The sequence below is a fragment of the Otolemur garnettii genome, unplaced genomic scaffold (genome assembly GCF_000181295.1).
Source record: "Otolemur garnettii isolate 467f Iridium unplaced genomic scaffold, OtoGar3 scaffold00058, whole genome shotgun sequence".
In the NCBI taxonomy this organism is placed as follows: domain Eukaryota; kingdom Metazoa; phylum Chordata; class Mammalia; order Primates; family Galagidae; genus Otolemur; species Otolemur garnettii.
Window position 1 is genome coordinate 4,961,789 of NW_003852453.1, and position 11,715 is coordinate 4,973,503.

Consider the following 11,715-nt stretch of genomic DNA (forward strand, 5'->3'; position numbering starts at 1 on the left):
GATGCCACATAACAAATCTTACAATGCACAGAACAGTCTCCACAAGTAAAAATTATCTGGCCCCCAAATGTCATTAAACCCTCGGATTGAGAAGTTCTGCTCATATCATCACATATTTGTAGCAGATCTAAGGACAAGGGGCCTGGCCTCCAGAGGCTGCCCCACCAAAAAAGCTCTTGAGATTGACATGAAACTTTTAAAATTTAAGAAACACAGGGCTTTTATCTTTCATGCAAAAGGCAAATTGTCAAAGCACTTAACTTACAATGGAAACTATTGCCACAATAAAAATATATTCTTTGGAAATATGACTGCAAATAAGCAGAGACATGCATCACGCCAAGAGTTGGCTTCAGCTAGAATAGCAAGGGGCAGTGAGGGTGGGTGCCAAAGGGAATTGGGAACATTCTTTCTCTTTTTTATTTTTGGTTGGTATCAACTGCCGTTGGCTCAAGTGCTATATGAATACTTCTCCAACGTGGCTTTGGCAAAATGGTCAGTCTTAACCACAATTCTTAATTTGTTTTGTGACAACACAGATGAAAACAAGATGCTTCTTGCGGTAAGAAAAGTGGTTTTACTTTGCTAACCCCTAAAGCTCTCCCTCCTAGTATAAGGAGGTTCATACGAAGGCGAGAACAATTTCACATGGCTTTGGGCTGGGGAAACTGGTTTAAACCTTGTGTCTTCCATTTCTCTAGCTTTGTGACCTTGGGGAAATTACACTTTGAGTCACTTTTCTTACCTGTGATGTGAGGGTAACAAAGTAGTGAAGATTCAACGGGATAACGTGCAAAGTGATCAGCTCCGAGCCTGGCACACGGTGAGCCCTTGAACGTCAGCCCGTGACAGCATCATTGTTATCAATACTGGCAGAGCTCCAGAAAAAGAGAGTAACAAGGGGCTCAGGCGGGTAATAACGTGCTAAGCTCTGGAGGTGGAATGTCCCCATGAAGACTCACCATGGCTGTCACAGAGGTGACAGAGGTCCAGTGTTCCTCCTTGCTTAAGGTGACCAGACGTTCCGCTTTTGGTGGGACAGTCCCAATTTTTAACAATTTGTCCCATGTCCTGTGGCATTTTTAAAAAGTCATGATTTTTGGAAAGAATGCATGACAATCTAGGGAATGGCGGGACAACGGGAAGGGAATATATGGTTTTCGGCTGCTGAAAACGTTAATGTAACTCCATTTGGGAATGAAGAGTTAATGTAACTTCATTTGGAAATGAAAAGGCTAATGTAAACTCCCTACTCCCCTCCTGGGCAAGGTGGCCCAGGTGGACCGGTGCCCTACTCATTTGGGCCACAGGTGACACCCTATACATAATTTTTTTTAATGTATTATATTTGTAAATTGTACTTATGTTGAAATTAAATATATATATATTACAATACTATTTTTGCATTCTATGAAAATTTTTGTTGCTCCATATAGACTAAATTTTTAATTAAGAACACCACCACCACCCCCGTCAATGGTGTCCTGCTTTACCAACATTAAAATCTGGTCACTTTATCCTTGCTATTACTATGAAGCTGGCCACATCTATGAACAGCCTCTGAGCCTCAACTTACCCATCAGGGAAATGGAGATTATTAGCCCTGTCAAGGCAGCCATGGGGGAGTGGATGTGTTGGCAGATGATGGAGAGGACAGACTCCAGAGACAGACTGCCAAGGTTCCCATTCATTTATAGTTGGCCAAGTGACCGTGATTCTTCCACCCCCCAATTCCTCCTCCTGGGGATAATAATAGTCACTATGAGGGTGTAAGAAATGTAGGGCAGGAATCCTTTTCTATTTTGTTCATAGCTATAATCTCAGTACCCACCACTGGAGTCTACAACACAGCGGGCATTCAACAAGTATTTGTTGAATAAATGAATGAATAATGGTTCCTATCTAACAGGATTATAGTGTGGCTTAAATGGGACTTTACCTGTGAGGGACACAGAGAGGTGCCTGGCCATGGTACACACACAGTAATACTGGCTATCAGAACACTACCAATAAGCCTATTCAAAGGCAGGATTGTGAACTCTACATATGCAGAGGGATGCGCTTAGGTTGGGCCCCCAGAGCCAGGAGCAGTCACAGGTGTGCAGTCCAGGTAGTCCAGAGTGCTTCTCTTTCTGAGCCTGCTTCTACTCCACAGTTTGCTGCCATCCCCAGGGCCACCATTACTTGAACTTGATGTTCCCCTATGCTTGCACCCTCGGGGATCTTCTGCCCTTGCTGAGCATCCAGGGTTCGCAAATGACTCCCTAATGCAGAGTGTCTGCCCCTCCATGGGTCTCTGCAGCTTTGCTCCAGTAAGATGGGTCCATCTGGGGAAAGTGGTTAGCAGAGATATTGCCCATGAGAAACCTTGCGTATACTTTAAATCTTAGCGAGAGTGGACATTCCTAACTGGGCCCTCTATGGCAGTGATGAAGATGACCACTCAACTTTCATTTCACCTTCCTACTGGCTGCAGATGCTGTGAAGCTAAACACTCTGTGTCTCAGACTCTGCAGGGTCTACAGGACTCTGCAAGATGTCATTCATTTATCTTTGGCCACTCAGGTGACAAGATCTGGAGAAGGCAGTGAGGAAGAGACCCTGCTTCCGCTGCTTCTACAAGAACTTGCAGACTTGGGTGGCCTTGCCATAATTCCAGACACAGGTCCCATTGGAGAAAATCACAGCCACTCAAACTTGGCCAGTTCCTAAGCACAGTCTGGGTGTACAAAGCATCTCAAACATAAGATGTCTTCCTTTGTATGGAGGCAAAGTAGTGGAGGAGAAAATACTAAAACTTGGCGTGGCCTCCTTCCTCCTGCAAACATCCAGGGGCTTCTTCTGTTCCACCTGCTTGGTGCCCTTTGCTACCTGCTCTTCCAGGGCCCTTCTGGATCTCAGGTCTTAACCACTCCTGCATCAGGACCAATCCACTTTTGTTTCCATTGATGATCAAACAAGAAACCAATGCTGTGTACATCTGTGCACCAACATAGCAACCTTTACCAACACTTTATATATGGTACCCTCCTCTTTGCATGCCAGATTCCAAAGACCACCTAACACTGGATCTACAGGCTACGTGGAAGGTTGTTGTCAAAGAGAGAGTTGTCACAGGGCCATTGTCTTATAGCACAGAGAGGAACCTAGTGCTTCCTCTAAGATAATGAAAATGAAAGAAGTGTTTCTGAAATAATATCTGATGCTGCTTTATATTTATCTAGCATTTGACAAGAACCCTAAACTTTGGCTTATAAACCCCTCTCCTGGGATATTCCTAATAGCTCAGAAAGTTTGCAAGGCAGGGGGTTCTCTCTGCCCCATTGTGCAGGTGAGGAGATGTCCGGGCACAGAGATGTCCGGTGACTTCACAAGTTCAAGTAGTAATTGTGCAGTGGAGTCAAGGCTCAGGTTCAATATTTACTTGATGTCCAGGCACAGAGATGTCCGGTGACTTCACAAGTTCAAGTAGCGATTGTGAAGTAGAGTCAAGGCTCAGGTTCAAAGTCTTCAATATTTAATCAATGCACACTTCTCTGTGGTGCAAGGCACCCAATTCTTTACGGGATTCACTGGCATCTGCCTGTCATAGTAGGAGGATCCATTATAATTTGGATAGATGGCTTCAGTTTATGACTATCTTGTTGTGAAGTGACTAAGAAAATTTAGCGATTTGACATGTCGAAGACCAGCAGGATATTCAGCAACATCTTCTCCCCTTCTTGTTAGCCCATCACCAAGAATTAGGGATAAACAAGGCAGAAAACAGTCATCTCAAGCTTGAGATCACCTCCCTTCGCTTGCTCCTGGGCAGAAGCGTCCAGATGCTCACAGCATCTCTGGAAACCAGCAGTGACCACCCTTCACTTTCATGGTGTGATACTTAGAGTGAAGACACACTGGAACCAGAAGACACTGGGATCTATATGCCATCCTCCTGAGTTTGCAATTAAGGAGAGTTATAAATGGTGACACAGGCCATCAGGACCAGCCACAGAGAGAAGTCTTAGAGGTAAAGACAGACAAGTTGTGACCAGCAGAAAAGACGCCTACCAGGAAAACATGAGCAGAACCATGTGATCCACCATCTGTGATATCCTCACCCTCTCTGGGGCTCGCATTGCCCAGGGAAGGCTTCAGATGAACTAGATTTAGTTAAAACACGCAGGGACACCCAATCAGCGTGCTAAATGAGTCGGCTCCCACACCACTTACCTTTCCCTCTCCACTTGCTTTCAATATTAAGATTGAGTCACTGACGGGCGTTCTTCCTGCAGGATGGAGCGGAATATTACAAAATGCGTTTGCAGGCAGGCTAAATCATGATTGACAAAACGAAATTTGTTAATACAATGGTTTGAGGCACTTGACAGAAATTTTTGTCAACAGTGTAGATTAAGGGATTCAAAAAAAATGAAATTTGCAGATGAAATGGCTTTGATGTTTCTCGCAAAAAGCATTTTGTTGACAGACTGGATCAGAGTGAAAAAATGTGCATTTTCTCAATGCATGTGTTTAAGTCTTTGACAAAACACGTATTAGTTCTGCTGTTTTTGTTCATTTTTCATATACTGCACTGGCTTTGCCTTCAGCCATAAAAGGGGATCAGATGGGAGTGGAAACGGTGGAAGCAGACCAAGTGTCTGACTGGTCCCGGGAGTCATGGAGTACGGCCATGTCGTGCTTCCATGTGCCTTCCCACCAGGTCTCAAACACAGTCATTGATCATATTGTATTAATTCATTTAAGAGTAAGATTCACTCCCATTTAGAGAAGATGGTCCAGTCAGGACAGTTGGGTTATAAGTAAAGAATTTAAAGTAGACTTATAAGCCACTGGTTCTTCAAGTGTGGTTCCCAGGCAAGGTACATCAGCATGTCCTGGAAAATCATTTGCAATGCAAGTTCTCAGGCCCCATGTTAGCCCTCTGTGCAGGCAGCACCCAGTAAATCCTTCCATCAAATCCTTGGTGATTTGATGCAAACCAAAGTTTGAGATCCTGGACTTGAGCAAAAGCCAAAAGATTGGTTCACGTAACTGAAAGGTGCATGGAGAGAGAGCTGAGGCTGCAAAGCGGGCCATATTCAGAAGCTCAACCAGTATCTTTAAGACCCAAATATCCATTTCTCTACTTTCCACTAGAAGGGATGCACTCTCAGGTAACATCTCCCTCCATGATGGAAAGATGGCAGCTGCTCCATGCTATACCCCATCTCCTTGACTGCCCCAGAAGAAAAATAATGATTTCCCCTCTTATCACTTCAATGAAAGTCCCAAGATGGAGTCCCATTTGCCCTGATTAATACAACCCAGGTGTTAGTCCCTTTAATAAGGGAAACTTGGAGTTTGACACCCTCAGGCCAGTCAATGGCTTACATATCAGGGATAGTTTGAACTCTAAAGCCAAAAGGACAGAGAACAAGGAGGGGTGGTTGCCCCTAAAAACCCAATGCAGATGCAGAAAGACGAGGAATGGGTGCTAGAGAGATGCATTGGCCTTCTAATAAATTTCAGATTAAGGTAAGAATAGCTTCCCTAAGTCCACACACAGACCTCTTACACTCGTGTTTCTCTAGATTCCGGAAAAGGAACTTTGCTAACCCCTTTAATCTTATCTTCTTCCTCAGATCCACTCTTGATACTTGGTTAAGATTAGTTCTTAATAAATGCAATCCAGGAACTTCTAACAAAGGGACTAAGAGAGAGGATTCGGAAGCAAATTCCCCACGTCCCTAAATAAAGAGGCTCCTAAAGATTGGTAGTAGGGAGGAGCCCGGGAGTGCCAGGTACGGGAGCACCAGGTAGAGCTCTGCACAGATGGGAGGAGGCGGCCTCCTTTGACTCTGCCTCCATTCACTTGGGACGATCTCTCTCAGTCCAGCCTTTTATTTCCCTGTACTTCACAGAGGAATTTGTTTTGCAGAGGCATAAAGAACTGGCGTACACGATTGGTCTTTCATCTTCAAACCAAGACTGCAACTTTGAGCTGTCATAGTTGTGCCATCTCAGCAGCCTAAATTCAGTGTTTTACAAAAGAGAGAGAAGAAAGAAAACTTTACCCATTCCCTGTATCGTCACCTCTACCCGGAACAAGAAAATGTTTTCCCAATTTAGAACAAATGAAAATCTATGAGTCATCTTGTTCTGACTTGAGAATAACTATCAAGAACAAATAAATGTCTTGTCAATGCCTTTTATGCCGCTGTTCCCAATATAATTTGTTCACTTGGGATCTTCCCAAGGGTCTGGGTCGTCTTCAATTCCTCCCTGTATCTCCAAAGCTGCACACAGAATCTGTCATGAAGTCAGGGCTGAATATATATGAGTTGCATTGAATTAAGTAGAAACAGTGGCCTGTTCCCCCGCCCCCCAAAAAATTTCTTTTCTTTTTTAGGGAGCCCTATTGCAGCATAAGCTTGTTTTCTGTGAATGTTTGCTCCTTCATCACTAGACAGGGCTGTTGGCAAGATGGGTTGCTCTAAGGGCTATACCTAACACCACCTTCCTCCCTTCTCCAATTTAGACGTGTTAGCATGACCTTGAGACGGTTTTCCACCAACGCCCTCATGGGACCACTAGAGGGCAGCAGAGAACACAATGATGGCAAGATGGCCATTTTGTCCAGCCTTTGTCTCCAGCTTTCCAATTCCCTCAATTTTCCCAGCTTTCATCCTTTTGTTAACTTTGGCTTTACAGGCACAAGTTTCGGTACAGAACAGCCTGGTTTGTTTTACAGCGAGAAAAACCATTCGTTTTTTCTTTCTGTCTTTTAATGTGATTCCCCAGAAAAATAACTTCACGGATGAGCCAAATCACTTGAAGTTTACAAAAAATGCACTTGTTCTTTAAAAAGAGGCCTCCCCTTTAGAAAAAAATAAGTAAAATCTTATCATTAGACTAGAGCTTTCCCTTCTGAGCTCCTTTTCTGTAAGATCTTTAACTGAGCTGTTCGATCACTCCCTCGGCCTCCATTCTTCTTGTGATCCAAAATCCAGTCTGGGAAAAAGCTCTCATTGGAAGGATAATTAAAGTAGATGAACACGTCCTTCAGTCCCAGTTAATCCCAGTAAGCCTAATTCAACTTCTATAGATGGAAGGATAAAAGTGTTCTCTCATCAGGGGCCTTCATAGATGGACTGCAGCCTACACCAAGAAATCAGTCCCTGGATAAAGACAAGGTCATGAAGACAGAGTTTCTACATAAGTAAGATTTAATTTGCTCTAGGCTTGATCCAATTGCACAGATCAAGGAATCACCCCACCCACACACATACACAAAGAAGGCTACTTAGAGCTAAATTTCAGGACAAAGCAACACCTTGAATCTTTGCCTCCGTACAAAATTTCTCTTCAAGTTCCAGGAACATAACCTCAATTTGGTGTGCAAATGGAAAGAGCCTTTTAAAATAACTATTTAGCAATAACTATTGAAACAAATGATGCCTTTCTAGAAATTATCCTACATAAATGTACATATTATACATATGACTATGCATGTGAATAGAAGAATATTCATTGGGGCAAATAATTGAAGACAACCTAAATGTCCATCAATATGGGATTATTTTAATATATTCTAATATACCCATACTATGAAATACCATAAAACTAAAAGAAAAGAAAAGAAAGACAAATCTAAAGTAGAAGCTCTGTAAGTTGACCATCTACAGGACTATAACAAACTGGTCAACATACAGAAGTGGTCAACATAAAGAACTTCCCTTCAGTACCTGCGGTACATGTCCAGTCTCTGAAAATTAGGTCAACATGGCCAGGCATGGTGGCTCACATCTGTAATCCTAGCACTCTGAGAGACTGAGACGGGTGTATTGCTTGAGCTCAGGAGTTTGAGACCAGCCTGAGCAAGATCGAGACCACATCTCTACTAAAAGAAGAAAAATTAGCCAGGCATTGTGGCCAGCACTTGTAGTCCCAAACACTCGGGAGGCTGAAGCAAGAGGATCACTTGAGCCCAAGAATTTGAGGTTGCTAGGGACTATGACACACTGGCACTCTACCCGGGGCAACAGAGTAAGACTCTTGTCTCAAAAAAAAAACAAAAAAAAAAAACCTTAGGTCAACTTAAGGAGGTGGTCAGGGGAGGGCGGTGGTCAACTATGGAGGTTCTACTATATTTTTAATGAAAGGGAGGGAAGGATAGCTAAAAATTGTTAAAAACAATATGCAAAACAATTTTAGGTAGGTATTTTTCATTTTAAAAACCGTATGTATATGTATGTAAATAAATGCAAATACAGCTTATACTTATAACATATACCAGGTCTGGAAGGATTCACATAAAATTTGTTTGAGGAAGCACGTATAGATTTGAGAAGAGTAAAAAGGTGGAAATTTTATTATATTCCAATATCACTTGTGCAGTTACTGTTTTTTTAAGTCTCTAAAGTTGCTTACACAATTTGGCCCGAATTAGCCAATATCGTGCTTGGTCATTTGTCATTCTTTATTCATTAAAACCAGATGTCAGGCACCATCTAGCATTTGGTCTTCATATCCCAAGGACAAAGCACAAGTTTTATGTTTTCACTTTTCAAAGTCTTTTGGAAACCAATGTAACTCTGCTAGGATGAGCAAACATGGGCTGCAGAGACACAAAAACGCACTTTCTCAGACTGAAAGTGAGTGAACGCCCTCCTACCGTGAGCTCAGCCCAGAGATGTGCACAGCAGAATTGGAGTCTCAAAGCCTGGAAGAGAGCTGAGAGCTTTGCTCAATGGCCCCTCATTCACAGGTAAAGAAAGGCAACCCCAGTGAGATTGTGTGGCATCCCTAGTCCATCAAAAGTATCGCCAGTTCTTGGGTTCCCTGGCCATGTCACAGAGAAGTCATGTTATTTATACTTTATTATTTTTTATTTTTTTTATTAGATCATAATTGTGTACATTAATTCTTTATACTTTAAAACCAGAATAATTGCAAGGGAAACTAGAGGAAAAAGTGGCTCTGTTCATGATTACTCTGGACAACAGTTGTAAATCAGACTGTCCTGGGACAATTGAACACGGGTCACTGTACCAATCCCCCTCCCTCCACACTAAGTCCCAAAGGACCTGTGACTTTGCACCCAAACTCCTCCCAATGTGAGACCTCAGTCAGAGGCTTTACCCTACAGAAGTCATCTAAAGTGTGGTGGTGCCTTTTATCCTAATTAAATATTCACTAACAATCATCATCTTCCTGGCTCCTCAGAAGAAAAAAAATAAAACTAGCAAATAACTTAATTAGTCCTGGGAGAAATTAAACTAAATCAAGACTATTGTTTTTCACTAATGCTCTCTCAATTAATTTAAGAGTCCTTGCAAGATGACACCGGCATCTGGTGCTGGCATTCCAATCTTCCTGACAAGGTTTACCAGATTTCGCAAATAAAAATACAGAAAACCCACTTAGGTTTGATTTTCAGATTAACGTGAAACATTGGAGACAGGCTTACACTAAAAAAAATTATTGTTTGTTTATATGAAAGTCAGACTTAACTGCACACCTTATATTTTGTCTAACAGCGCTGCCCCTGAACTCACATCTGCCTCACTTTTCTGAAGATCTGAAACATTCCAGTGACCTGTTGGGTTTTAGAATTGCAGGTTGGTGCCAGGGGAGAGAAGCCACTTTGGAAACATATAGAATAATTGTGTGAAATATTTCCTCCTACCTGCCTTGCTTAAAGCCCTGTGGGAGTCACCTGGGGCCAGTGGGCAAATCAAATTTCTCTTTGGCATTCAACATCACTCCTAGGACCTGGCATGGCACCTGCTGTTGTTTCTGTTTCCTGGCTCATTGTCAGGCATTCCCTCTAGAATGGAAGCTCCATGGTCAGGGGTTCTGCTGCCCTTGGCCACCTCGTGTGTATCTGGTGCCTAGAAGAGTGTGCAGTGCTTATAAACAGCTGGGGGGCGAATGCAGGGCAAGTAACTCCCAGTGGGATGCCTCGCCTGACCACCCTCAGGAAACATTAATGACTTTCCTCTTGGCGACCCCACTGCCCACTGCTTCCCCTTCATCTAGACACACGTCCAAAAAATAGCTATTGAGCACCAACCATGTACAAAGAATTTAGCACATCACAGAGCTGAGTTACATACTCATCTATCTCCGCACTAATTATTGAATTTCTTGGGGGTAGAGACTGACTTATTCATCCATTGAATGGCCCCAACAATTAGAACAGTGTTAAAAGGTACTTATTAAGTGGGCTCATTTAAATTACTAGACATTCAGGGCCACATGGTTCAAGGAGTGTTTTTCCCCTTAGTTTATTATAATTGAGACAATATTTTAAAATTGCTTTTATAATTGATATGTATACTTTTTAAATTAAAAGATCTCACTGGGGTGAGTTGTGGGTAAAGGGGCACTTTCATTCCCTGGGCATAGGTGAGGCCTTTCTGGAGACTGCCTGTCTCCTAGTAAAGAGAGCCTGACGGTTTAGTGCACTTGGGCACCACAATTCTACCTCCAGGAATTTGTCCTAAGGGAGGAGAAAGGGCACAGAAGAGCCATCATGTTTATAATAATTTATGAACAGAAATAACATCATCAAATGTTTCATGTAGAACTATGCAGTCATGAAAAATCATTTGTGAGAATGTGTAAGAGTGTGAAAAATATTCAAATGGTATTCTCAATGTCATCTTATTTTAATAAGAAAAAAGAACACACACTTACATAAGGGCACAGCGTGCGTGCGTGCACACAGACACACACACAAAAGTGATGTACATACCAATATGTGACCAGTTGGAGTTTGTGGGACCTCTGTACTTTCTGCTCAATTTTTCTGTGAACGTAAAATTTCTCTAAAAAATAAAGTCTACATTAAAAAATGTATCTTACTTTGACAAAAGACCAAATATAACTAACTTAAAGGAGGAAATAAAAGTCTTGAGAACTGGAAAACATCAAGTAAACCCAGATGAGTTACTGGAGGACATCAGAATTCAGCCAGGCTGAGAGAAGGTGGCCCGACACCCAGAGCTCTCAAGTCCTGGGAGGGGCTGCTTGTTTGCTCTCCTGCCGGGGAGAGTCATTTCCTGAGTCCCTGAGAGGATCGAGGACCTTTGGGAAGGTTCATTTGTGCACACGCGCACACACACACACAGATAGCCATGTATTTCCCTCGACACATACCTCCCCCCCTTATTCACGCCCCCAAAGGAGAAGCTATCCCCAAACCTTCTCTAGAAACCCTGTTTTAAAAACCAGTTCAGGGAATTCTGTGTCTCCCAGAAGCCTGATCAGGAAGACACTTCGGGGATTTTCAGGTTTCATTTTTTACCAGTGTCTAACGCATCCCTTTATGAAGTGTTGAGAGTTTGGGGGATGCGGAGGGAATATGCCAGGGTTTTGATTGGATCCGGAAATTATTTTACTACTGAGAATTCACTCTCCTGACCCCCCTGAGAGGAACCAAGAGGGTTTCAGCTTCTTATTAAAACAAAATAACAATAATCAATTCTGGGAGCCCAAATCAAAGAAGACATATGGACAACCATCAGCTTAAACACTTTCAAAAAGACCCCTTTCCCTCTCGTTTACGTCTGTTATCTTGCTTCAAATCAGGGACTTGTAACCCTCCAGGTCTGTTTCCCAGTGGGAAGTAGTAACAGCTTCCTGCCTCAGTCACTCACTTTTCCTTGGAAAAACACATAGAAATGTCATTAAAGGGAGTTGGTTGTGTAAGGCGGTACAATGAGG